The sequence below is a fragment of the Otolemur garnettii genome, unplaced genomic scaffold, assembly GCF_000181295.1.
Source record: "Otolemur garnettii isolate 467f Iridium unplaced genomic scaffold, OtoGar3 scaffold00009, whole genome shotgun sequence".
NCBI lineage: Eukaryota > Metazoa > Chordata > Mammalia > Primates > Galagidae > Otolemur > Otolemur garnettii.
The window spans coordinates 34,401,971-34,427,588 of record NW_003852404.1 but is presented as its reverse complement, the minus strand read 5'-3'; the positions used below and the strand labels follow the sequence as shown (position 1 = coordinate 34,427,588).

The 25,618-nt window shown below is 35.6% G+C and overlaps 1 pseudogene; it reads left to right on the top strand.

Moving 5' to 3' along the window:
• Positions 1-12,298: 12,298 nt before the first annotated feature.
• Positions 12,299-13,131, top strand: LOC100950269 (annotated as a pseudogene).
• The last annotated feature ends 12,487 nt before the right edge of the window (positions 13,132-25,618 follow it).

Here is a 25,618-nt window from a genome sequence, read left to right as displayed (position 1 = left end):
ATATGGTCATCAGACTGGACAAAATATTGTCTTGGGTTTCTGTTTTTTCTTTATCCTATCTCACTGTGCTTATTTTGGATATATAATGATGACCAAGATGTAAATGCCAATGAAGCATAGAATTTAGAAATCTGGGAGAAAAATAAATTTTATAATATGGAAAAGGCTAACGTAAGCAGACACCACCATTACTATTCCTAGAAACAATTACAAATCCCTCTACTTCTAGTCAGTATAATGCTGGAACTCCTAGCTAGAGCAATCAGACAGGAGAAGGAAATCAATGGTATCCAAATGAAGACAAAAGAGGTCAATCTATCACACTTTGCTGATGATATGATCTTATATCTAGAAAATCCCAAAGATTCTACCATGAAACCCCAGAATTGATAAATAAATTCATCAGAGTCACAAGATAGAAAATCGATGTTCACAAAACAATAATAATCCTATACATCAACATTAGTAATGTTGAGAATCAACTCAAAGACACAATACAGTTCATAATAGAACCAAAGAAAATAAAATACCTGGGAATGTATTTAACCACAGAAGTAACAGACCTCTATAGGGAAGACTACAAGTTACTGTGGAAGAAATCACAGAGGGTATAAACGCATGGAAAGTTATATCATGCTCATGGATCAGTAGAATCAACATTGCTAAAACATCTACACTACTCAAAATGGTGTATAAATTCAATGAAATCTCAATTAAAATACAAATACATTTTTTTCAGATGCAGCAAATATCATTCTATACTTTACATGAAACCAGAAAAAAAAAGCCCAAATAGCCAAAGCAATCTTAAGCAAAAGGCAAGTTGCAAGACATCACTTTGCCAGCCTTTCACTATACTATAAGACTATAGTAACCAAAATGCACAGTACTGGCACAAGAATAGAGACAGAGACCAATGAATAAGAATAGAAAGCCCAGTTATTAAACCATCCTCATATCATTACCTGCTCTTTGACTAAGTAGACAAAAAAATACACTGGGGAAAAGAATATCTATTCAATAAATAGGGCTGGAAATATTGGATATGCACACATAGAAGATTGAAGCAGGATCTACAACTCTCACTACTCACGAAATAAGTTCACAGTGGATAATAAACTTAAACCCAAGGCATGAAAATGTAAGAAATATAGAAGAAAATATTGGAAAAACTTAAATACATTGACCTAGGTGAAGAATTAATGAACAAAACCTCCAAGGTAATCATGGCAATGACAATTAACAAATGGGACCTGATTATACTAAAAAGCTTCTGCACAGCCAAGGAAATAATCAATAGAGTCAGTAGACAACCTATAGAATGGGAGAAAATATTTGCACTCTATACATTTGAAAGGACTGATAATCAGAATCCATAAAGAACTCAAATAAATCCAGCCCAGGAAAAAAAAATCTGGCCCCACAAAAAAGTGAGCAAAAGACATAATGGAATTTCTTCCAGGAAAATAGACAAATGTCCAGTAAATATGAAATAGTTCTTAACATCTCTCACTGTCAGAGAAATGCAAATCAAAACCACATGAGCAGTCACCTATTTCCAGTGAGAGTGGCTTTTAACAAAAAAATCCCAAAATAAAAGATGATGAATTTGGCATAGATGTGGAGAGAAAGAAACACTTATATGCCGTTGGTGGGAGTGCAAACTAGTACAACCTCTATGGAAAATCGTTTGGAACTAAACAGAATACAAGGAACTAAAAGTAGACGTGCCATCAGATTGAGCTATCCCACAATTGGATATTTACCCAAAGGGAAAAAAAAATTCATTTTGTCAAAAAGATACATTCACTTGAACATTAACTTCAGCACAACTCACAGTTTCAAAAATGTGGAACCTTCCCAAGTACCCATCAATCCCATCAATATAATAGTGGATTAATAAAATATGGTATGTGTATACCATGGTGTACTTCTTAGCCATAAAAAGGTGGTGAACCAATAGTTTTTCTAAAAATATGGATGGTATAGGAGGCCATTCTTCTAAGCAAAGTTTTGTAAGAATGGAAAAACAAACACCACATACTCACTATTAAATTGGAACTAATTATTCAATGCCCATGTGTACATTTGGTAACAAAACTCAATGGAAAGAATGCAGGTAGGAGAGGCCAGATGGGAGGGGTGAATTCACACCTAGTAGGTACAATGCACACTATCCAGAGAGGAACCCACTTATAACTTTGACTCAAACCGTACAAAAGCAAATTCATGTACCAAAACATTTATACCCTAAAAAGTTTAAAATTAAAATGTATCTGCATATGGTTTTGGCCAGATGAAATCATAAAATATTCCCTGAGATATGCACCATGATTAGTCAGTATGTTTGAAATGAATAATGCCTCATGTAGTACTACTTATTAGGACTGAATGATTTATTTATGATCTAAAATTTAAGCCCTTCAATATGCCTCCCTCCAAGAGGTCGTCTAATATTGAGAATGAAAAGGGAAAATAAAGAATGAATAAGGCTACAGAAAAGTTGAAACAATTTCACTGTATTTTTTGTAACATGAACTCTGCCTTGGCCAAAGAAGGTAAATTAAGAAACCAGTCTGTTTCAGGGTACAATTTTTACTAAATTTTGGTGAAAATGGAATAAAAAAGACGGAAAGTATAGGAATTAATTAAGAGAGTTGAAAGAGTGGAGAAGAGGGAATAGCTTGTAAAGGCCCATAATAAAAAGACAAATAGTATATAAACTGAAACAACAAGGTAAATAAAGGCAGTATAACTGTAGCAATAAATGCAAAGTGAAATAAATCTTTTTAGGCTAAAATGGCAAACTGAGAAAGGAAGATAGAGGCATTTTGATTCTATCATAAAAGTAGTATGATCCATTGCCAGAACAAATATGGTTAGGCTTGTATTTGTCGTATTTCCCAGTCAACATGTGGAGAATGGATTAGAAGCAATGGGGGTGGAATATCTACTGTGAAAAATGGAGGGTGGCACCTGTGGCTCAAAGGAGTAGGGCGCCAGCCCCATATGCCAGAGGTGGCAGGTTCAAACCCACCCCCGGCCAAAACTGTAAAAAAAATGGAGCATGAAAGCATATCATGTTTTTTATGAGTCCCCCCCCCCATATATATGTGTTTGTGTTGTCCATATATAGTATATAACATATACATGATATATTCCTTTTTGTGATCTACTGTGGAATGATATATTTCTTGTTGCAATCTATGGAAAAATGACATCAAAAATGTTACACTGCCTTCAAATCATGCAAAAAAAATTTTTTTGCTAATAGGCTCCATTTTCACTTTTTCAAAACATGCAGTTTTAGGATCAAAACATATAGGAAAGTCAGCTTGCCAATTCAATTTAATTTTATCCTAATTTCAGGGTTATGATTAATCCATTACCCATCACTCATGCCAAGCAGCAGATACAAAGCAGAAAAATTCTGTCATCTACGTTTAACTTATACATTCCATGAATCTTTTAATACTACAGTTATTTTCTCAAAAACACTTTGACATTTTGACAAATTTTGTAGGATGATTTTTATTTCTCTTGCAAGCAAAATGTTTCGCACCAAGAAGAGATTTTTTTTTTTCTCCAAATGCTGATGCGCACTGGTTGAATAAATGCAATTATTTCACATGTGTGAACACTAACTTTTTTTCCCAATGTCATCTTTAATTCTAGTCCAAACAAAAAAAAGTTATAGTCTTCTTAGTAATACCTTGTGTTTAAAATAAATTTAGTTCATTGTGCTATAAATTCTTTTAATGGTCTTTAAATGAATTATGCTTCTTAAGCAATTACTTCTTTAGTAACTTGATGTTAACATACTTCAAATATTTTAAATGTATATATGCTTATGTACATATTAAATAGTGAAACCACCTATATTTAAATTGTACAGTTATGCTCTGTAGAGTAAATTAAGGCTGTTGCTTTTAATAATTTTGATAAAAATGCACATCATTGTTTTTAAAAGTTTTGTGTCGCATACTTTTTTTTATCTCTATAAAAATGCTTTTCTTCTAACCAATTGTGAATTAAAAGTTCTAATATTAACAAATTGTATGATACTGTTATGGTTCTTCCTATGCAAGTTTTTAAGTTTTATTCTTTCTCTTCTTTACTGGGAAAACCAAAGCTTTTTGTAATGTTCTTTTTATTTATACAACTGAATAGCATAGTAAGTGTCTTTATTTCATATGTTTTGTCTTTCTTTTTCCTGTTGATCTGGGTTGCTTATCAGTCTAATACCATTTTATTTATTTATTTATTTATTTATTTAGACAAAGTGTCACTCTATCACCCTGGGTAGAAGGCGTGGTTTCACAGCAACCTCAAACTCTTGAGCTCAAGTGATCCTCTTGCCTTAGTTTCCAAAGTAGCTGGGACCACAGACACCCGCCACAATTCCCAGCTTGCTGTTCTAATTTTATTTGAGACAAGGTCTCCATCTTGCTCAGGTTGGTCTAAACTCCTGAGTTCTGTTGGGGGGAACCAAGCCCAAAATACACCGTGAGTTCTCTCCCAGTAACTGGTGCTAATGAGAGGATGGGGGAAGAATGAAGAGTTAAAGAAAAGAAGAAAGTTTTTAAAAGCTGTGCCAGCAGGCTTTCCACCTCCAAATGTGAGGACCAGTGAAAAGCCCCTAACACTGGGATAGCTCCGTTTTTATTACACACATCACGGTTTTCATCATCAATCCAATAAAAGAAGGCCAAACACTTAAGTCATGGTTCTCGCCAGGCTTGCATTGTCCAACCAAACTATTTCTTTAACTACTTTAATTTGACTGATTTACCTCTTTCTTTTATTACTCTAAGCTATTTATGATCTTAACCCAAACAGAGCGTGAAGCAAGAAACACAGTACAGGAACAGGATGTCAAAGCAGACCCCAATCAGAGACCATGTACATGAATCTCAAGTATGGCTGTTAAACCCCTAGAGAGACTTGTGGTCAGATGAGCTGGCAGTGCAGCCAAAACGAGAAAACAGAAAAAAGGAGGTGTTTTCCTCCTTATCAGCCTGAGAGACAAATCTCCCTTAACCAGGTAATTGTTCGCCCTGTCTCCAGCACAATCTGCATTCTGTCCCTATTTTCCTAACTCCCCAGTGCATTCACTCTTCCTGAGAGGGCAGCGAGCCTTGTCTCTCTCTCAGTGTTTAGTGACCTCTGAGCCTAGTGGCACTTGGGAAGGGGTGGAGCTCCGGCATGACAGTTTCTCTGTTTGAAAACATCAGGCTTTGAGCTGTCACACTTTGCAACAGGCTTGGGCTCCCAGTATTCTGATTGTTGTCTAAATGCATACGTGCTTCTCTATGACCCACTTCTCTCCTGTCTCTGTTCCCTTTTGCTCATCCTCTTCTATCATTTCCTTAATTTAACTCCTAACTGACTTATAGTAAACAATTAAAATTGGTTTTAAGCTTATTCAATTATTATTTCTAGCAATGCAGGCACATGGAGATATGACTCTTCCCTTAAGCGCCCACCTTCCCTCCCACAATGTCAAGCAATCCCCCGTCTCAGCCTCTCAGAGTGCTAGGATCACAGGCATGAACTACCACGCTTGATCAGTTTTTACTTTTTATTAAAGAGTTCACAGTAGTTTCGTACTCTATTCTAGATTTTCATCTTTTTTATATTATTTCAGACTTGGAAAATATTATTTTCTTGTTAACAACTATCCACAATTTATGAGACCTATAAAAGTTAAGCCCTCTAAAAAGTTCATTTTATAAAAAGCTATAGCATGCTAATGTCCTGCTGAGCCTTCCTGTTCTTTCATAGATTCAGGGCTTCTCATGAATTTTTACATTTAGAACTTACTACTAGCACAGCCATTTATGGGAAAAGTGATGGGCAAATAAGAAAAAAAAGTATGTTTAATGAAGAACAGACCGAAATTCCAGAAATAGGAAGGAGTTTGTCCTGAGAGAATGGAAGCTGTAAGGTGGCCATAGGGGAATATGTCATTGTTCTACTCCTATGGATGAAACAGCAAGGGTAGAGGAGGGTAAAACAAACTTTCACAGTAGTAATTTTCAAGGAAATAACCGATGCGACTTAAGGAGGCAAGCCACTTCATGTACCAAATGGTAGCAAGGAAGTGCTGCCCCAAACAAAAACTCCAAGTATCTTTTATTGAAACAGGATAAATCTGAATATGCAAGATATAAGGAACATACAAATTTAATTATAGATATTAAGAAACAAAGAAGCTTTGCCGCATCAGTGAATTGAGGAAACAACGGAAAGAAAGACAGAAGAGATCATCCTAAGATTATAAAATAAAAAGAAAGGGTTGCCATGCTTCAAGGGTAAACTTTAACTTCCCTATTCTATGCTGCTAATCTGTATCTTAACTCTTAAGTAAATTCAACCTTTGAGCCTCTCCCAGCACATGACCCATAGAATTACATCTAAACTACTGAACATTCCTGATCCCCTCGCTATGTCTTACAGGTAGTGTGTTCAGTGCAGAGCAGGGGTCTAGGAATCTGGGCTGGGCCAGCAGATCCTCAATGTCAGCCTACACTAAAGTATAACCCACAGGAATATTTTTGACCATGGAAATTCTGTATTGTATGTGGAAAATTATTACCATGGAATATAGCATATAAGATTTTTAGTTAAATGTTTTCTTCTCATAAATGTGCTGTAGAGTGAATGTTCCCTAAAAGAATATGGTTTGTTGTCTAAACAGATCCTTAGTATGTAATCATGGTGTAAATAAAAATGAAAATACATAAATTAGGCAAAGTTGGAGGCTACAATTCAAGTATTCATCAGGGGAGAACTTGTATCTAGCCAACCTATCTGTACTTACTAAGTTAAAAAGATTAAATTTTATGAATTGGTTTTATTATAAAATTAGACAAGTACAACTTTTTCCCAGCCTCTCTACATTCCGTTTACTGTGTAAAATGTATAAATACAGAGAAGTAATTCAGGGCAAAGCCCATTATCTTATTAAAGTTCTCTGATGTGTGTTAAAATTTGAACTAATGTTCAGTATAAAGAACATGTAGACTATATAAAAAAAAAATAAGGACAGGAGAGGCGGCTCATACCTATAATCTCAGCACTTTAGGAGAGAGGCTGAGGTAGGAGGAAAGCTTGAGGCCCAGAGTTCAAGACCAGCATGGGCAACATAGTGAGTCTTGGGCTCTGCAATCAAGCAATCAGTAAGTATGGTGGTGTGCTTGTAGTCTTACCTACCCAGAAGAATGAGGGTAAGGTAGGAAGACCGTATTAGCCCAGGAGTTCTAGGCTGTAGTAATCTGTGAATATGTCAATGCACACCAGCCTGGATGATAGAGCAAAACCTTGTCTCTAAAAGCAAGTTAAATTTTTATATGCTGTGTTGGAAGATGACCTCTCAGTTTTTGACTTCTACAGGGATTACCTTGGAACTATGACCATAAGTAGTTAATTTTTTTCTTAGGAAGCTCTCAACATTTTGCTAATATGATTTTTACTTTATTCAGTTGATTGCCTAGAATGAGCCATCTGGTTTTAGAAGCCTATAGCTATACATTCTAGCTAGTAACTCTTAATATGTAAAATTAGTTTTATGAAAAATATTACATTTAAGAAAGAAATATATTCTCTTTTACCAGTCTTACATGACTCACATACGTAGCTTTGAATTGATTTTCTAAATCAATTTCAAATACAAGCTTTGACTATATTTTCTAAAATGATAAACTGATCGTAATATGCCTAAGTCCCTGTAGAATTATTCTGTGCATTTTAATGGGTTTCTTGTCAATAGAGTTTTAGAACTGTATGGCATTATATATTTCATCATTTTGAAGATGACTAAGAAAAATAAAGAGTAATATGTTACCCAATATCAGATATCCAGAAATAATTGTCTTTGATTATAATATAAAATTAAAAATGTATTTTAAAATTGACTTTATTGTGTAGAGTAATACAACAGTCACCTTTATTTTATTTAATTTTAAAATTATGTCTTACAAATCTGTTTATATTCATTCATAACTCTAAAGCCATGCTGTCCAATATAGTAGACACTAGGCACATGTTGATAATGAACACTTAAAATGTAACCAATGTAATTGAGAAGTGCAATTTTTAATTTTGTTTTATTTTGATTAATGTAATTTAAATTTGAAAACTGAAGTTGTATAAAGGAGTTACTTTGTTGATAAACATGAGTTTAATGCTTTTGTACAACTATATTTTGCTTTCATCATTACATTGTGTCAGATTAGCTAGTTGAATTTTCCTAGAAGTGTCAGGTGCATCTATAGTTCTTCATATTACACATAAACACATCACCATTCCAGTAGGTATAACTGTATTGATTCAATTGGAGTGAATCTCTCCAATGCAATGATTTAAAATTGTAACATGACTATTTGACTATTTCATGCATAGAGTGCAGATTAGAGATCTATGTAAACCTTTATTTTGAGAATGCAATTGTAAATACTAATTATTTTACAAGAGTTTATGAAGTTTATCATATTAATAATAATGGAATTTATTTTTCCCATTAAAATAAATGAGTATAGTCAAATTTGTAAATTTAAAACAGAACTACTTCTGATACAGAATTGAGTAGGGATACAGAGGCTAGTACAATCTGAGCATCCTTAATCTGAATGCCAGAAATCCAAAATTTCAAACTTTCCGAGTTTTGATATGATGCCACAACTGGAAAATTCCACAACTGAAAAATTAATTTTTTACTGTATTAATGGTTTTTCTTTTCTTTTACTGTTAAGTACTCACATCTGGGTAAGATTTTTAAAAAATGATTGCTTATTGGTACAATGTAAATTCAGAGTCAGTAACGTTTATGATGCAAAAAAACCATAGACTGTCCACGTGGATAGCTGCAGGAAAAAGCCTTCGGTTTCTAATGGTTCACTGTCCACAAACAGTGTTTTGTGCACAAAATCAAATTCAGGCTTTGTGGCTAAGGTGTATGTATATAAAATATAAATAAATTTTGTTTAGAGTTGGGTTCAATCCCCAAGATATCTCATGTATATGCAAGTACTCCAAAATCAGAAGAAATTATTCTAGAAACTGAAGTGCTTATGTTTCCAGGAGTTTCCGATAGCGGTTACTCAACCTGTTCTACAATCAGAGGAGTAAAGAAAAAAAAGAGACTGAAAGAATATATTTGTAAATTTCATGATTAAGAGAATTACATTGGTTTAATGTGGTAGAGCAAAACAAAACAAAAAGGAATTCTATTTGTCAGGTAAAAAAATTAAATGAAATGAAGTAGGCAATGCTAAAAAATATTTCAGCAAATACATAATAAATTTGATGAAGTGATTCTTCCCCAAAATGAAAAAGAAATAAATAAAATTAGTTGCTGAAATCAGCACAGAGAGTCTCATAAGTTTTTAATTCATTAGAAGTTTTTAACAGACATGGAATGTGTAAATTTGACTGGTTATAGGAAAGCTTAGCCTGTTGCATAAAATGGAAAATCAGTTTCAGATAGTTTGTTTTAAAAAAGAAATATTCAGTCAAATAAATTGTCCAGAAACTTACAAGGAAAAGACTTGTAAAGAATATTTTATTTTATTTTAAAGATAAAAATTTCAAGTAAGCTAGAAAGAATAGACGATATTTCTAATATTAAATGATTAAAAATTTTAAAAATATAAGCATTTTTCTCTGGCCTTCAATGAGATATGAGATAAATGACACTCCTCAATTGATATCTAATTTTATAAGGAAGTGCTCTAAACAAGTCCCCTAATGTAATGAATTAAAGTCATAAATATATTTGAATCTATTACTTATGCCAACGAAAATTATCTCCTAGAAATGAAAATGTTATTACCCATCATAATGGCTGACGCTCCAGCTATGTGAGGCAAAATTTCACACTTACTGGAATGTTAAAACAAGAGATTCAGTTGCTCTTATCATTTTGTTTTACTATTAGACATAATGAAGCTATCTGTGCTCCATTTTTGGAAACACACTTAATGAAAAGTGCCACTGATATTGTTTCTTAAAATTATTTAACATATGCATGCAAACATTTGAATCATTAATTTATAGAAATTTTGAAATTAACAGAAGATAGTCAATTCATTTAATGATATTGTGTTTTTTGCCAATGATTATTGTTCAAGTTGTGGAGTTTCACAATAATTTTTGTACTGTAATCTCCGAAGAAGATTTTCTTGACATAAGAGAAATGCTTGCCAAGATAAAATAATTAAGGACCAAAACCATCCAAGTGATTTATGCTTTCTCACTAATATCTCACTAATATGGATGAATGAAGTAATGTGAAATTCCAAGAGACGGGCGTCAAGCTTATTTGTAACCCAGGTAGGTAGGTAGATACTGTAATGTATGGAAACATTGAAATTTTCACAGTACAAATCTATTATAATAACATATATATTTTTCTGACATGAATAAACATACAGAATACATTCATACCATAGACAGTGTTCTATCAATTGGTGAAAAACTACTTTTCAAGAACAATGTAATGAATTATTTGCTGATGTTGATAAATTTAAAAATTGATTTAAATTCACCAAATACCAGTTGATGTTAACACTACTTATTTGACTAAAGAGTCAGTAGGTTGACTTAGTCTGTAAATAAGCACATATACATTTAAAATATTTGAAGTATGTTAACATCAAGTTACCGAAGAAGTAATTGCTTAAGAAGCATAATTCATTTAGAGACCATTAAAAGAATGTATAGCACAATGAACTAAAGTTATTTTAAACACAAGGTATTATTAAGAAGACTATGAAAAGGGATAATTTTGTGTTCTTACTAATTAATTCTTTTTGATTTGAACTTGATTTGAACATATGCTTCCTGGTCACTGAAATCAATCCTGTTGACAAAATTGCCAAATTCTCTACTAGGAATCAATATTAAATATAACTTCTGAAATTACTTATCTGTGATATTAGTTTTGAAATATTTTCCATAATGAATTAATTATAGTCTGCCATTGCTTTATTTTAATATCATTGCTGAATTTTGATTTTCATGAGGAGCTCACTTATTTTTAATTCTTTTATGACAGACTCTCTGTTCTTGTGGATTCAATATTCATCTTTGGAAATTAAAATATTTACTAATCTCCTGTGTGAAATATTATTCTCAAGGGTCTTCAAAGCTTTCTTTCTTTAGTTATCTAACGTACAAATGTATTTTATTTATTGCAATATTATTTGATGAGGTAAGATATATGAGTCAATTTGAGCCTTGCTAAATATCTTTACCCATGAAGGGTTTGGAAAAAAAAAAGAATTTGGCACATATGCAACATAAGAATACTGACAAGAATCTACAAATTTGTGTGCATTTTGGTAAGATTTTCATTAGAAGGTTTTAAGTATCCGTTGATGTCAGGCTTTGCTGTTTTCTATGGGGATTAAGGAAGAAATTATCATCTTTAGTGGAGAATTCCATCTTCCTTAAGCTAGCTGGCAGTAAAATTAATCAAGATCTGATACAAGATAAAAAAAAAAATTCCCAATTATACCATTCCAGGTGAAATTAGAAATGATGAATACTAGACTGCCACTTTAAATGTGGTTTTTAGTATTGCCTAGTTTATTCTTAGAATCACTGTAAAGCTCAAGCCAAACTATCTTATTGTGCAATAATATAGGCATCAGTCTCCAAATCTAGTCACACTCAGCAGACAGGTAGTTATTTAGGGAGAGCATCCAGGGGGAGCGATTGGAGTCCCATCTGTTTGAGGACTGGCTGCCAGTGATAGCAAAAGATAGGGAAGATCCATCATTCTAAGTGGGGGATCAATGGCTGAGAGCATACTGCGGGAAAGTAAGTCAAGAGAGTGTTATTTTGTACTGGGGAAAAGTCAGAATGGTATTGACCCTCTCTAAGTCATGTACAATTGGATCTAGGGACACAGTTTTTACTGGGAGTGCTTCACGTGACTTGTTAAAGTCATTCAAACAGCAGTAGACAAGGCACTTCAAGTTGATACCTATCATTAAAAAGAATAAAAGTATTTTCATCCAACCACTCTTCGAGGAAAAAAAATGTCAATGTTGTGTGACTCTCAAATCTCTCCTCTAGTATCTTTTGAATCGAAACACACAAGTGAGCATTTAATACTCAAACATAATTTTCTTCCGTAAAGCAGATGGGTTGTCTACTTGAAAAGGATATAGCTCAATCAATCATAGAATTATAGAGTATCAGGAGAGTACCAAGATATTACCTAGTAAACTCGTGTCATATTAAATGTGACTTAATGAAGCTGAGAACCTGCCTCCATAATTAAACAAACAAACAAGAAGATAATGGTGGCCAGGATCCATCCATCAGGGAATTAGGTTTGTATGGACTTGAAGCCACGTTGATTCCTGTTTTATCATCTGAGTTTTTGTCTCTTCCCAGTTTCTCTAAGAAACTGTCTCATCCTGAAGGTTACGGGGGACTCATTTTTACCAGTCCCAGAGCAGTGGAAGCCGTGGAGTTGTGTTTGGAGAAAGATAATAAAGCTAAAGTGTGAGAAAAGTCTCTGAAAGAAAAATGCAGTGCTAAGTCGGTCTGTGTTGCTGGAAAGGCCACTGCTTCTCTGTGAGTAAAATTGGCCTGGATACAAAAGGAGAAAACGGTGGAAATGCAGAAAAGCTCACAGAATATATTTGTTCCAGGGAGTCATCAGCATTACCTCTTCTGTTTCCCTGTGGAAACCTCAAGAGAGAAATCCTGCCAAAAATGCTCCGGGATGAAGGGATCCCCATGGAGAGGCTCCCTGTCTATCAGACAGCCGCACACCCAGGAATCCAGGGGAACCTGACAGCTACTATTCCAAGCAGGGCATTCCAGCTGGCATTGCGTTTTCAGTCCCTCTGGCTTTACCTACACTCTCAAGCATATTCAAGAGTTACCTGGTGACAGCATTGATCAAATTAAGTTTGCAGCCATTGGCCGCACCACAGCTCCTGCCAGGCTGCCCAGGGACTGCCCATGAGCTGCAATGCGGAGAGCCCCACGCTGTGGGCTCTGGCCACGGGCCAGGTGCTGCAGCCTCCTGACCGCTGCAGAATCAGCTGCCCGGTAGCCTTCCCCTGCCACGTACTGGGCTGGGCTCCTCCCCCACGGGGCCAGGACTGCTGAACGCTGCTTCCCCCTGGAGCTGGGCATGCATTGGGGCCCTTGGGAGCTGCCACCGTCAAACTTCTGCCTCAAGTCTGAGTGGAACCAGCTGGGGACCAGGAATCAGGTCACGTGCATGTGACCATCCTCCACAGACACCAGCTTGGAGCCCCCAGCCCAGGCCCTGTGAGGAAGGAAACCAAATCAACCACGCTGGCTGCTTGTGGGGAAAAAAAGTCTCTTGTAGGACTAAGGTACAAACCAGAACCAAATCCTCCTCATTTATTTGTATTTCCTTCTTCTTCTACAATATGATACCATCCCAGTTAACCGTTTATCAAGTAAATTAATATAAAGTATTTGGGAAGACATCATTATTATTATGTAGCGAACAATAACAAAGTAATACAAATATAATTGGCTGTGGAGAACACATTGAATTAATAACCCATATCCATCTCTTTCCCTGATATGCTGCATAAACTGAAGACTAAATATTCAATTCCTCAGAATCTCTTGTAACTGGCATTTCAAAGATTATGAGAGCTCACTCACTGGATGAACACATTAATATTTGGTAAATTGACAGGAAGGCAAATATTATACTTTTGAAACCGGTATCCTGGAAGTCTTTGGTGTGTCTTTGGTCCCATTAACTGAGATCTTTGTATCGATGCCAGGGGATCGGGACGCAGGCTTCAATTTGGAGTGACTCGAGGAGTCACGTGTAGTTTGCACTCAGCCGTTGCAGGAGCATCTTTCTTCCGCTCAGTTTACAGCTAAGACATAAAGCGAATATTCCTGTGTCAACAAGCACAGTGGTCTCGTCATTCCCCTTGATTGCGGCAGAGTTAGCAGTTTCTCTAGCCTCCCAGTTTAGTGGTATTTTTGGTACATCTTTCCCAGAAGCTCGATCAATGGGCTTCTAACAGTTTAGTGAGCACATATTTTCTTTTATTAAACACATTTTTCTCTTTCTGCTTTAAAGTTAGTGTGGCTGTGTTACCTATAACTGAACGAACCCTTATTAATAAAAGATGTTTGGGATGTCCTAAATTTCCTCAAATATTCAGATAAAAGGAGTATGAACTAACATGAATGTTAAAATAAGACTTTGTAAAAAATAGGAGATAGACCTAAGTGAGACTAAAATAAAATCTAAGATTTTGATAGCCTGAGAGGTAAGAAAATGACAATGTAGACGTAAGAAACAACCTGAACTTAGGACAGCAGAAAGGAACTTGTATGTATCTACTTTGTAAGAACGTCCTGATGGCCACCAGACTCCACGCCATGTGAATCCCTGGATTTGAATCACTGTCGCTATGTTGTGAATAGAGACCGCATCTGGGGAAAATGTCAAATGTGCTATTGAATTAAAGAGGGGATTTAAATAGAGAAGACCTTAAAAAACTGGAGGCTATTGAAGGAAATAGTTTTTGAAGGGTTTTGAAAGGGAGTGATGTGATAAAAATGATATTTAAAACATAACATGGGCAGTCATATATAACACAGCAGAGGAGCTAGACTGGAGGAATATTAAGATTAATGATGCTGGAAAGTGAGTCATAAATATAGGAGTGAGGTCTTTTAGGGAGGGATGATGTCTTTGGCATAGGAAGGATTCATTTTAGTAAGCAGTTTACTTTAGAAACTAAATAGTAATAGAAGTTTTCATATTAATATAAGACTATCACGGAGGTGAAATGGGCGTATGGAGTTAGTAAGAGAGCAAATGTGTCTTAAGATATAGGACTTCTGGCGCCAGCCACGTACACCTAAGGTGGCGGGTTCGAATCCCCAGCCCGGACCCGCCAAACAACAATGACGGCTGCAACCAAAAAATAGCCGGGCGTTGTGGCGGGCGCCTGTGGTCCCAGCTACTTGGGAGGCGGAGGCAGGAGACTCGCTTGAGCCCAGGAGTTGGAGGTTGCTGTGAGCTGTAATGCCACGACACTCTACCCAGGGGGACAGCTGGAGGCTCTGTCTCAAAAAAAAAAAAAAAAAAAAAAAAAGATATAGGACTTCTCAGAAGTGAGAGACATTCTCCTTTGCAGTCTATGGGCTGCCAGCCGGGTACAAAGCTGTAGTAACTGGAATTCGATGAAATAGTTCACTAAGAGAATGACCAAAGTCACGGGCAAAAATAAAGCTAGACAGTATAACTGGCATAAGTCTGCTTATGGGTTTCTATAGTCCGGATGCAGACTATATATGACTGCCCATGTTAAGTTTTAAATATCATTTTTTAACACATCACTCCCTTTCAAAACTTTTAGAAAAAAAGATTAGACACACTAGAAATAACGTATATAAACGTGTTAACCTCAGCTAATCTGGAAAATAAATAAATTATAACGAATGATAACATCAACATTTCCAAATCAACTTCAGGTTTAATATGCATGCAAAAAAACTCCAAGAATGCCAGATACATGATTTTCTTATTTGTTTCCCTTTTCCTCTAAAGTTTCAAGGTGCAGCCCAATTTACTGTGAAGAAGGTAGCCCCAATATCCTCAAGAGACATTGTTGCAGTATGAGAAATCACAGGACTCCTCCTAAGGGGAAAGCTGATCTCATCCCATCCCAGCTGGTAGCCATCTCTTAGAGACCTTTTACTTGGATAGACATTTTTTCCTCAAGTGTTGCCTTGACCTCATCCTCCTTCTGCCCACTTAAGGGGTGAAGTCTGAAGGGCTTAATGGGTGTTTTGGGGACCAGAGTGGAGGCCATCATTTCTCCAAGTCTGCTTTTAGGAATCTTAGGAAGTGTTTCCAAGAGTGGGCATTCTTGCCAGAAATCAAGTATGAACAGAGGAAATTATGGTAGTGCATTTGGGGAGTGAAAAGTATTAGGGGATTGAATTAGAAGGAGAGAATAATAAAGGACTTTTATGGCTATAGTACCTGCTTTCTTGAGAGGAGGGAGAAGTAAACTGGTGTTGGTCTTATCTCCCCCAGAAGCACAGAGAAGCCTTCCCCTTAGTGTCTGCCTTAGGATACCACCCTCCATCTTTATTCCAATCCACAGCTGTTATTTGAGGACAGAAAATGCCCTATCTGTATCCTCCCTCTCCCCTATAATCCTTTATTTTGATAGTGCTCTAATTCTTTTTCCTGAAGCATAGCTTTGTGTTTAACAAAGACATTTGTAAACAATTATGAAACTGTCAGGAAGCTAGGAATTTAAACTAGAGAGAAGATAGCAGGCTGAAATTTGGGAACCTGGATTTAATGGAATCCTAAGAGAGCCAATATAGGCTGAACCTGAGAACCTTTGTCCCAGCAAAATTACTAATTCTATGTCAAGTTACCGTATCTACAGGTGGAATAGGGTGCATCTAGCTGTTGTTTTTAATTGGTAAGTAATCGCCACTGTCCATCACTCAAACCTCTGCATCTGAAAGAACACGCTACTGCGGGCAGTTCTTTTAAAGGCTTGAAAAACAGACTAAGAATGAGAAGTTTTGAAGCAGAAAAGTATAGATAGTAGGTAATGGTGAGGATAGCTTCTACTGGACCAAGTTTGAACTTACCATTGACCCAGGAATGTCAGGGAACATCAGTGACTCAGAGAACTTCCCCACTTACATGCATCCCTATGACTGTGGTAGGTGATTTGCAGGGTAAGTTCAGCTTGAAGTCAGGGGGAGAGACTAAGCCCTTTGTCAGGATTAGGATTACCTGAGCAACGCCAACTGAGAATGACAGTGAAGACATAATCGATACACAGTATTTTGTGATGCAGACTATTTTGTCCAAAATTTTGTGTAATGCAAATGATTTTGTCCAAAATTTTGAGGGAAAAAGAAGGATGCACATTATACATAGGTAGTTCGGGTAGTTCTAATTACATATTTATATAAAAGTTTTTAATTCTTTCATTCATGCTTATGAGTTAAAAGTATAACTCTAGAAAACAATAACAATATCGGAATGCAAAATAGTACCCTGGAATAAGCCAATTGGTAATCCATTTTGTTGAACTTCTGACAAACTTGCAACACAAGCATTTCCAGCCAACAAAGAATGTCACGTTTCTCTTCATACACTTTAGGTAGGAACTCACAATCTAGATGATAACTTTAAAAAAATTATTGGAAAATCCTTTGGAAAAGGTCAGAATAGTTTTCGTACACTGCGAGCTTTAAGCTAACATTTATTACGTATGCTAAAGAGCATGGCAACTGAGCTGCCAGGAGATGCTTTGGGCCTTCTCCCACCTGATGACAGTGTCAGCAGGTTATAGAAGCTGCAGGAAGAAAATCTTCTTCAGGTGCCAAAAACAAAGAAAGCACTTTGAAACCTCGAAAGTGTGCAGACGTGGAGGCGGAGGTGAAGACCTGGATTCCTGAGCAGCATTAAACTGAGATCTCCATTTCAAATAACATGACACAATAAGAGGGTAACAGAATTTTATGAGAAAAAGACATTGGTAATTTCTCGGGGACACCTAAACAGGGCTTTAACTTTAGGAAGAGAGAAGGTATGAACAAAACGTGCCCCTAAATTTTCAGCAGTTATGAGATTCCAGTTTTGGAATTTCATTCTTATGCTATCAATTTTTGAAAGATTTATAATTTTAAGCTGTCACAAATCACCAATATGGACAATGTCCCACTCACTGTGGATGTCAAAAGAGCAGAGACTGTGGCTGTTTTCTTATGTGACCATAAGAAAACATATTTCACTGCTTTTCTAGACCTTTGTGCAGATGAGACAAAGATACCACCTATGATCTCCTTTTAAAAAAAATTTCTGAAAGAGAAGATTTCAAGTGGAGTTATTGTTCATATGCATGAAAAGGGAGGATGAATGAAGGAGGTGTGGAAATCCGACTTCACATAGTCTGAAGGATTACTTGAAAAACAACAACTTTGCTTGTTTATGATCATTTCAAAGGCCAGGTCACACAAAGTACATAGTAATCACAGTCAGTCGGCTTAAAAATTCAACAATCTGTGAAACCTGGTGAGTTAACCAGCCCATGGAACCTCTTGATGTGTGAGTAAACTAGCCCTTCAGGGCCCTAATGAAGAAAGGATGGATGCTGTGGATACAGTCAGCTGCCAATATTTTAACACCTACAGTCAAAATGAAGAAAGCATCTATCACCCAGGTTTGTGATTGGATCCTGAGATTGCAGAATGTTGTCAGGAAGGAAGTGCCTGTGAAATGGTTTTTAAAATGTGACCTCAGCAATGCTATGCATGGAGCTGAGGGTGATGGAAGTTACCCAGATGAGGAAAGTGACTCTTCAGAAGACCCCAATAATGTAGACATTGAAGAAGATGATACTTCTGATATTGATAGTGACAAAGAATTTTTGGCCTTCTATGGATAAATATCATAAATTTTTACTGGCACATAAAATTTCTTGTGCCTTGTATCTGTTCTTGTGTTTTATAATTATCTGTTATATAAAATTTCTTGAGCCATAATATGTAAAAAAAAAATGCTAAAATTCCTTTATAATACATAAGAGTACCTAAATATAGAGAAATAAACATTTGATTTAAAAATTAAAATGGTTTTTGTTTCCTGAAAGTTTTCTCTCAAAACATGAGTGCACATTATGTATATGTACATATATATACATATAATGTGCACTCATATATGTGTGTGTGTGTATATATATATACACATATGCATTATTCACACATGCCCAAATATGGTATGTTGTGCCAAACCGCATCTTAGAAAAAAGGCCCCTGGGGCCATAGGCTAGATGTGAGTACCAAATAATTAGGAAGATCTTGCTTGCCCATGCCAACAATATTAGGACCTAAAATATGATACTTGGTATAGGAGAAAAACAGAGAGGGATGGGTATTATTCATGCCTCTTTATTAACCTATTTTTCATACATGTTGGTGAAGCTCACATAGTTTAAGAAGTTTTTACATTTGTTTCACAAATTAGTAAATGAACTGAGCTTTGAATCCATCTACAAATGTGGCCTGATGCTTCTGATTAATTTCTTCAACAAATATACACTATGAATCTCTGCAGGTCTGGAACTAGAATAATAGTTTACAAAACTGGTACATGTCAGTCATCATGAATCTTTTAATATAACATAGGAAGCATAATACAGAAGAAAGCGAACCAGCAAGCAAGTAGGCTATTGCATATTGAAACAAGCAAAATCATGATAAGAAGAGCACACTACCATAATGTAAACAGAATCTGGTGAAGATGCAGGGATTAATACTCAGCACCTGTTTTGAGCTTCCTGTTATACAGAGGCTGTGAAGCTCACAGGCAGGGTTTTGAAAGCAAGTTGAATTCCATGAGTTAGAAAATCCAAAATGAGATACTGAAGGCAGAAGTGAGTCTACTTAGGCTTACTGCTGTTACAAACATGGTTGCAGAGTTGATTTTCCTTTACTTCATTGTAATTTCGGCCTAGTTACATGCTTTTTAGGACCTGAGGGGTTGTGGCAGTTAGTACGTGCAGGTCAATGATGATATAAATATATGTTCTTGAGGTCATTCGTTCCTGTTATGGCCTCCTGATTCCCCATCTTCCTGATTATAACAGGTAGCTACCTGCGCTTGTTCTGGGAATCACGCAGGTGGTCTGCATGCCTACTTCCTATAACTAAGGGCTAATTGATAAAAGATATTACTTTAGGTTGCTTTTTATTTGGAAACATATTTCTGCAGAAATGGCTCGTGTGGATGACTGAAGCATGAGCAGAAGTTAACTAGGTGGTGAATGCGTAACAGAATTATTCAGGCAGAAGAAACAACATCGGCAAAACCCTGACACCAGATGGAAGGATTCTTTCAAGTCCTGAAGATCCTGAGTTCACGAGGACTGAACTGTGACGAAGGGACCTAAAGGGGACTAAGGGCAGATGATACTGCAGAAATTACAGAGTGTTTATCAGACAGACACAAACATTCGGGATTTAAAAATGTACCAGCAAGTGATTGAAGAAAGTAGAGAAGGAGAGTAATGAACAAATGTTTTTAAAAGATTTCTTACGTTTTTTAAAGAAGAGATTATAAATAAACCAAAAGAGATGCAGGAAATACAATTAGAATACTATTGGAATAATCTAGGCAAAATACTCAAAAACGAGAACAATTGTAATAAAGAAGATAAGTTGGCAGATAAAAGGTTCCGTTAGGTCATTGAACTTAGGCGATAAGTGGCAGAACAAGAAGGTAAAAGTTATTTTTCCCTTGCTGCCTTCTTTAAGCCCACATTCAAGTCTTGTATGGAGAAGGCAATGTAAACCATATTGTGAGACCAGGTCCCCAGTGCATAAAAGTTCATCGACCACGGAGCCAAAATTAAATAGTTACTCTGAGACATCAGGAAGAGAATGAAATGTTTGTGGCACCTCTTCTCTTTCAGTGCAGAAATGATTATAACTGCAGACATTGTGAAATAGTGCCAAGAGCCTTGGATAGAAAGTCAAGACTAATCTCTAACTCCTTGCTAATGCTGACTAATCTCTAACCCTTTCCTAATGCTATTTAAGCAATTCTTTCATATCTATGGTCCTCAATTCCACATGAGGGGCTTAAGCCAGATGATGTCCAACACTAATATATTTAACTAACAATAAGAGTTTTAGTTCCCAGAGTAAGCACTATAAGAGTCCCCAAGCAGTAATTATACAATGCTATTATAGAGAATGCTCCAATTATATGAGAGTACATGGAAAATAATTTGCATCAACTAACATCGGTTTTTATCAATATTTAAAATTACTTTATGCAAATTTGTCTTTATATACTTTGAAAATAGGCTATTAATTGCCTATCCCATTAAAATAAATACTTCTATCTGGGGAATTGAATCATCACCCAGTTGTTTTCTTTTTATCTGAGAATGTGTGGGCCTATAGACCAATCGGACTTATACTAATATATCTACATCTTTGGTTTGAGCAATTATTTTTGTAAAAAAAAAGGCAACTTTTCCAATTATTGTCAAAACTCTTGCAACCCTATGTTTTAGATATGGATTGTGTAAAAAACACATAACTCAAAACTTTTGTCTTTTGACCAGATAATTTTATCATTGATAGTTACTATAAATACTGCTATATGGGATAAGTGTTTCTTAGCCTAAATGTTTGAAGCCAAAAGTATTTCAGATTTTTTTTTTAGATTTTGAAATATTTGCATTATAATTATTGGTTGAGAACCTGAAACCTAAAATTCTGAAGTCTGAAATGCACTGAGCATTTCCTTTGAGTGTCGTGTTAGTGCTCAAAACATTTCAACTTTGGGAACGTTTCAGATTTCAGGGGTCTGCGTTTGAGATGCTCGCCTGTATTTGAATGTTTATCTACAATCCTCTCTGTGCCTTTGATTTTCTCTAGTATTTCCATGTTTCCTTTTCTCTGTTCTTATCATCCTTTCCTCAATTATTTTGTCATAATTGATAGTTTTTTTAGATATATCCAAAACTTTTATTATGCTGTACATAGTTACTGTAGAGATTCCAATTTGCATACTTTCTTAAAGTCTAAAAATCATTTTATTTTTCCTTCTCCCTTACAATAGAAGAAATTGTAAACACATTGACGACATGTAGCCCTCATTCCATCACACAATATTTAAGTTTTCTTTTTAAATCCATGAGATGTTACTAATAATTTCAAAAGCTCACGGTGCATTCTATTTATTGCTGCTTTGAACCCTATTCCTATTACATCTTATAACTTTTTTCTTGGATCACTTTCTTTCCATATTATTTAGATTTTCTTTTAATGAGAATCTACTATAGGAAATTCCCACAGATTTATCTAAAAATACCTTTTTTTAAAACCTATTTTATCCCTTGTATTCTCTTTTTTTCCTTTTGGTCTGCTGTAATAAAGTACCCAAATCTGGGTCGCTTAAACAATAGAAATGCCTTGTCTCACAATTCTGTGATCTAGAAGTCTGAAATCAAAATCCCTGTAGGGTTGTGGCCTTTTGAGGGCTCTGAGGAACAATCTGTTCCAGCCGTCTCTCTCTTTGTCCTATGGATGGCTATTTTCTCTATACATCTCTTCACATTGTATTCCTTCTATTTGTGCCTGTCTCTGTTTCCAAATTTTCCATTCGTATAAGGACGCTAATCATTCCAGATTAGACCCACCCCAATGACCTCATTTTAACCTGGCCTATCTCTGTAATGATGCCATCTTGAAATAATAACCCATTGTGAGTTACTGGAGGTAACCTCCTTTACTGGAGGTAAAGACTATAACGAATATTTTTTTCCTGGGGGATACAATTCAACACATCACAACCTTGTACCTTAAAAAACCAATATAAAAATCTGACTGCTTATTTACTTCTTCTTCATATTAATAGTTACCATTGGCTTCTGGCTTCAAATGTTCTACTGGCAAGTCAGCTTGAAAAACCTAGGAGCCATTCCTTGGAAATTTAATTAGCAGGAGAGAGAGCATCCTTATCTCTCCATTCCTGTGGAACTAGAGGAGCCTAACTTCAGCTGCCACTTGGTTGTTATGTTGTAAATCTGTCTCCTGTCATAAAGAGGAACTTTACTTTTCATTTGAATAAAGGCAAATAAAAAACACAAGTGGCAGCTTCCAATTACTACGTATGTTTAAGGTAATCTATGTGATAAATGGTGCTGTCAAATCCTCTTAATTGAAGACTATTTTTTTATCTTGAGAGCCCTATGAGATGGCTTGAAACTGCTTGGCTATATGTTATGAAAGGATATAATTTTTTTCTGACTTTGCAGTCTCTAGATGATTGCCTATTACGCACATCTGAGTTGGGGTTTAAGGCTTATTGAATAATAAAACAATTTTCTTCTTCTCTGGGGAGGTTTTCGGGGTTGGCAACAGGTTTGTTTTTCGGTTTATTTCGCCAGCAACATGTGTCCAGTTTCCTCACTGCATATCTCTCACCCTCTCTTTCATTTGTTTTTTTATTCTTTCTGGGTTGCATTATCAAAAACTTCCTCTGATCTACTTTGGCATTCAATTACATATCTGTATGGCTCTGTGCAATCTTTTTTTTAAAATTGTTTAATTTAAAAAATTATTACACGCATTTTTGTGCAATTTATTTTTTCAAATTTGCTTTATCTCAATTTATAGATTTCCTCAGACATCTTAAGCCTCGATTTTTACTTTTTTAAAATAGCAAGAACATTGCCTCCTCCCACCTCCATACGCTGTTTCTGTTCATTTCAGCGTATAAAATGATGAAAGGTTTATTACCACAATTTTTACATGCATTTCAGTTGAAGTGTCTCGTTTTCTTGTGGCTTAGGAATATGTTATATGGCATTCATCATTGTCTTTTGAAAATAACATTTGTGACATTTCTATGAGAATTTTTGCAAAAAATGCAAGATGCAAAAGATCAGCTTTTAGAGAACCATGAGAATTAGAGTTGGTAACAATCTGAGACTCATTTATTCATGAAAAATTGAGTGAACCTCAGTAAGAACAGCAGAATTCATTGTGTTTTAGTTGATTTACACAAAGCTTTGTGGGAGCCACTGGAGGGAGCAGAACATATTTGGAGCTTCTCAAAAACTGATTTCTACCAAGGAATATCTTTATATCTTTATTTGATGTGTCTCCTACAAATGCCGCACTCGCATGTATATATATATTTTTTTCTTTTGCTTACAACTATTTTATTTTTTAAGATGAATTTCAAATGACATTGCAATTTTAATTTCAGTCCCCCATATTTCTTGCTAATATATAGAAATATGATTGACTTTTGTGTATTTATCTTTCATTCTATAAAATTGAGCATTCACTTCTTAGATCTTGATGTTTAAGTTGACTCTGACCTCTTCAAATAGGGACAGTTTTATTTCTTTTCTTCCAATGTTTATACCTTTTAATTTATTTTACTGCCTTATCATATTGGTTAAGGTTTATAGATTCAGTGGACAAGATTAGAGTCTAGAAATGTGTCCATATATCCACAAGTATCTGAATTTCTGTAAATTTTCTGAAGCTGTTTATGGAAAACGAAAACTTTTCATTAAGATAATATGTCACTGGATAACCATGCACAAATAAAATAAACTTTGATACCTGCCTTACCCCATACAAAATTTATTTGGAACTGAGATAATAAGCCTAAACATAAAAATTAAAAGTGTAAAGCATTTAGGGGAACCTTTCCCAAATTACATTAGAGAGGACACAGAAAGTACTAACTATAATAGAAATGAAACAATTTCATAAATTAGGTCTTATCACATTTTTTAAATGATCTGAAGACATAGCTTACTCCTTCAGTTTCCTCTAACAAAAAAATGTTTAAGTCCAAAAGCCTGGACAATGACAGCCATGGCAGTGATGGGACCATCAGCAGAACCTTAGTTTAAAAAATGTGAATTGGTCAAGAGATTTAGGAGACTAAGAACCCGGCCAACTGTGATTATTAACTAATTTATCAATCTGAAAATCTCCTTGAAGAATGTACAAGACTTTCTATGTCTCCACATCCACTCCAGCATTTGTTGTTTGGGGACTTCTGGATAAAAACTCTTTTCACTGGAGTTATGATATCTCATTGTGGTTTTGATTTGCATTTTCCTGATATCTAGAGATGGCAAACATTTTTGTGTATGTGTCTTGGCCACTAGTCTATTTTCTTTCGAAAAGTTTCCATTCATGTTTTTTAGACACCTCTTACTAGGGTTGTTTGATTTATTTCTTGCTGATTTTCTGAGTGCTTTGTAGATTCTGGTTATCAGCTTTTTATTGAATATGCACATATCATGCAAATATTTTCTCCCATTCTACAGGTTAACTATTGACTCTGTTGCTTGTTGCCTTATCTGTGTAGATGCATTTCAATTTTATCAGGTGCTATTTATTTATTTTTGTTGTTGTTGTGATTGGCTTTTGCATCTTTCTCATAAATTCTTTGCCTAGGTCAAAGTCTATAAGAGTTTTTCCAACATTTTCTTCAGTAGAAACAGCCGAAGTGCCCATCAATACATGAGTGGATTAACAGAATATGGTCTATGTGACATACGTAGACTGGAGTATTATTCAACTGTAAAAATAAATGGTAAACTAACACCTCTTGTATTAAACTGCTTAGCACTCGAGACCATTCTTCTTCTAAGTGAATGTCACAAGAATGGAAAATCAGGGTCGATGCAGTGGCTCACGGCTGTAATCCCAGCACTCTGGGAGGCCGAGGTAGGTGAATTTGCTTCAGCTCAGGAGTTCGAGACCAGCCTGAGACAGAGAAAGACCCACTCTAAAAATTGCAGAGTGGTTATGACTGATGCCTGTCATCCCAGCTACTCCGGAGGCTAAGGCAAGAGAATCACTTCAGCCCAAGAGATTGAGGTTGCTGTGAGCTATGATGCCTTATCACCCTGCTGAGAGTGACAAAGTGAGACTCTGTCTCAAAAACAAAACAAAACAAAACAAAAAATACTACCAAGAATGGAAAAACAAACACCACATCCACTATTAAATTATTAAATGTAAACTAGTCAAGCCAAGTACAGTGGCTCAGGCCTGTAATCCT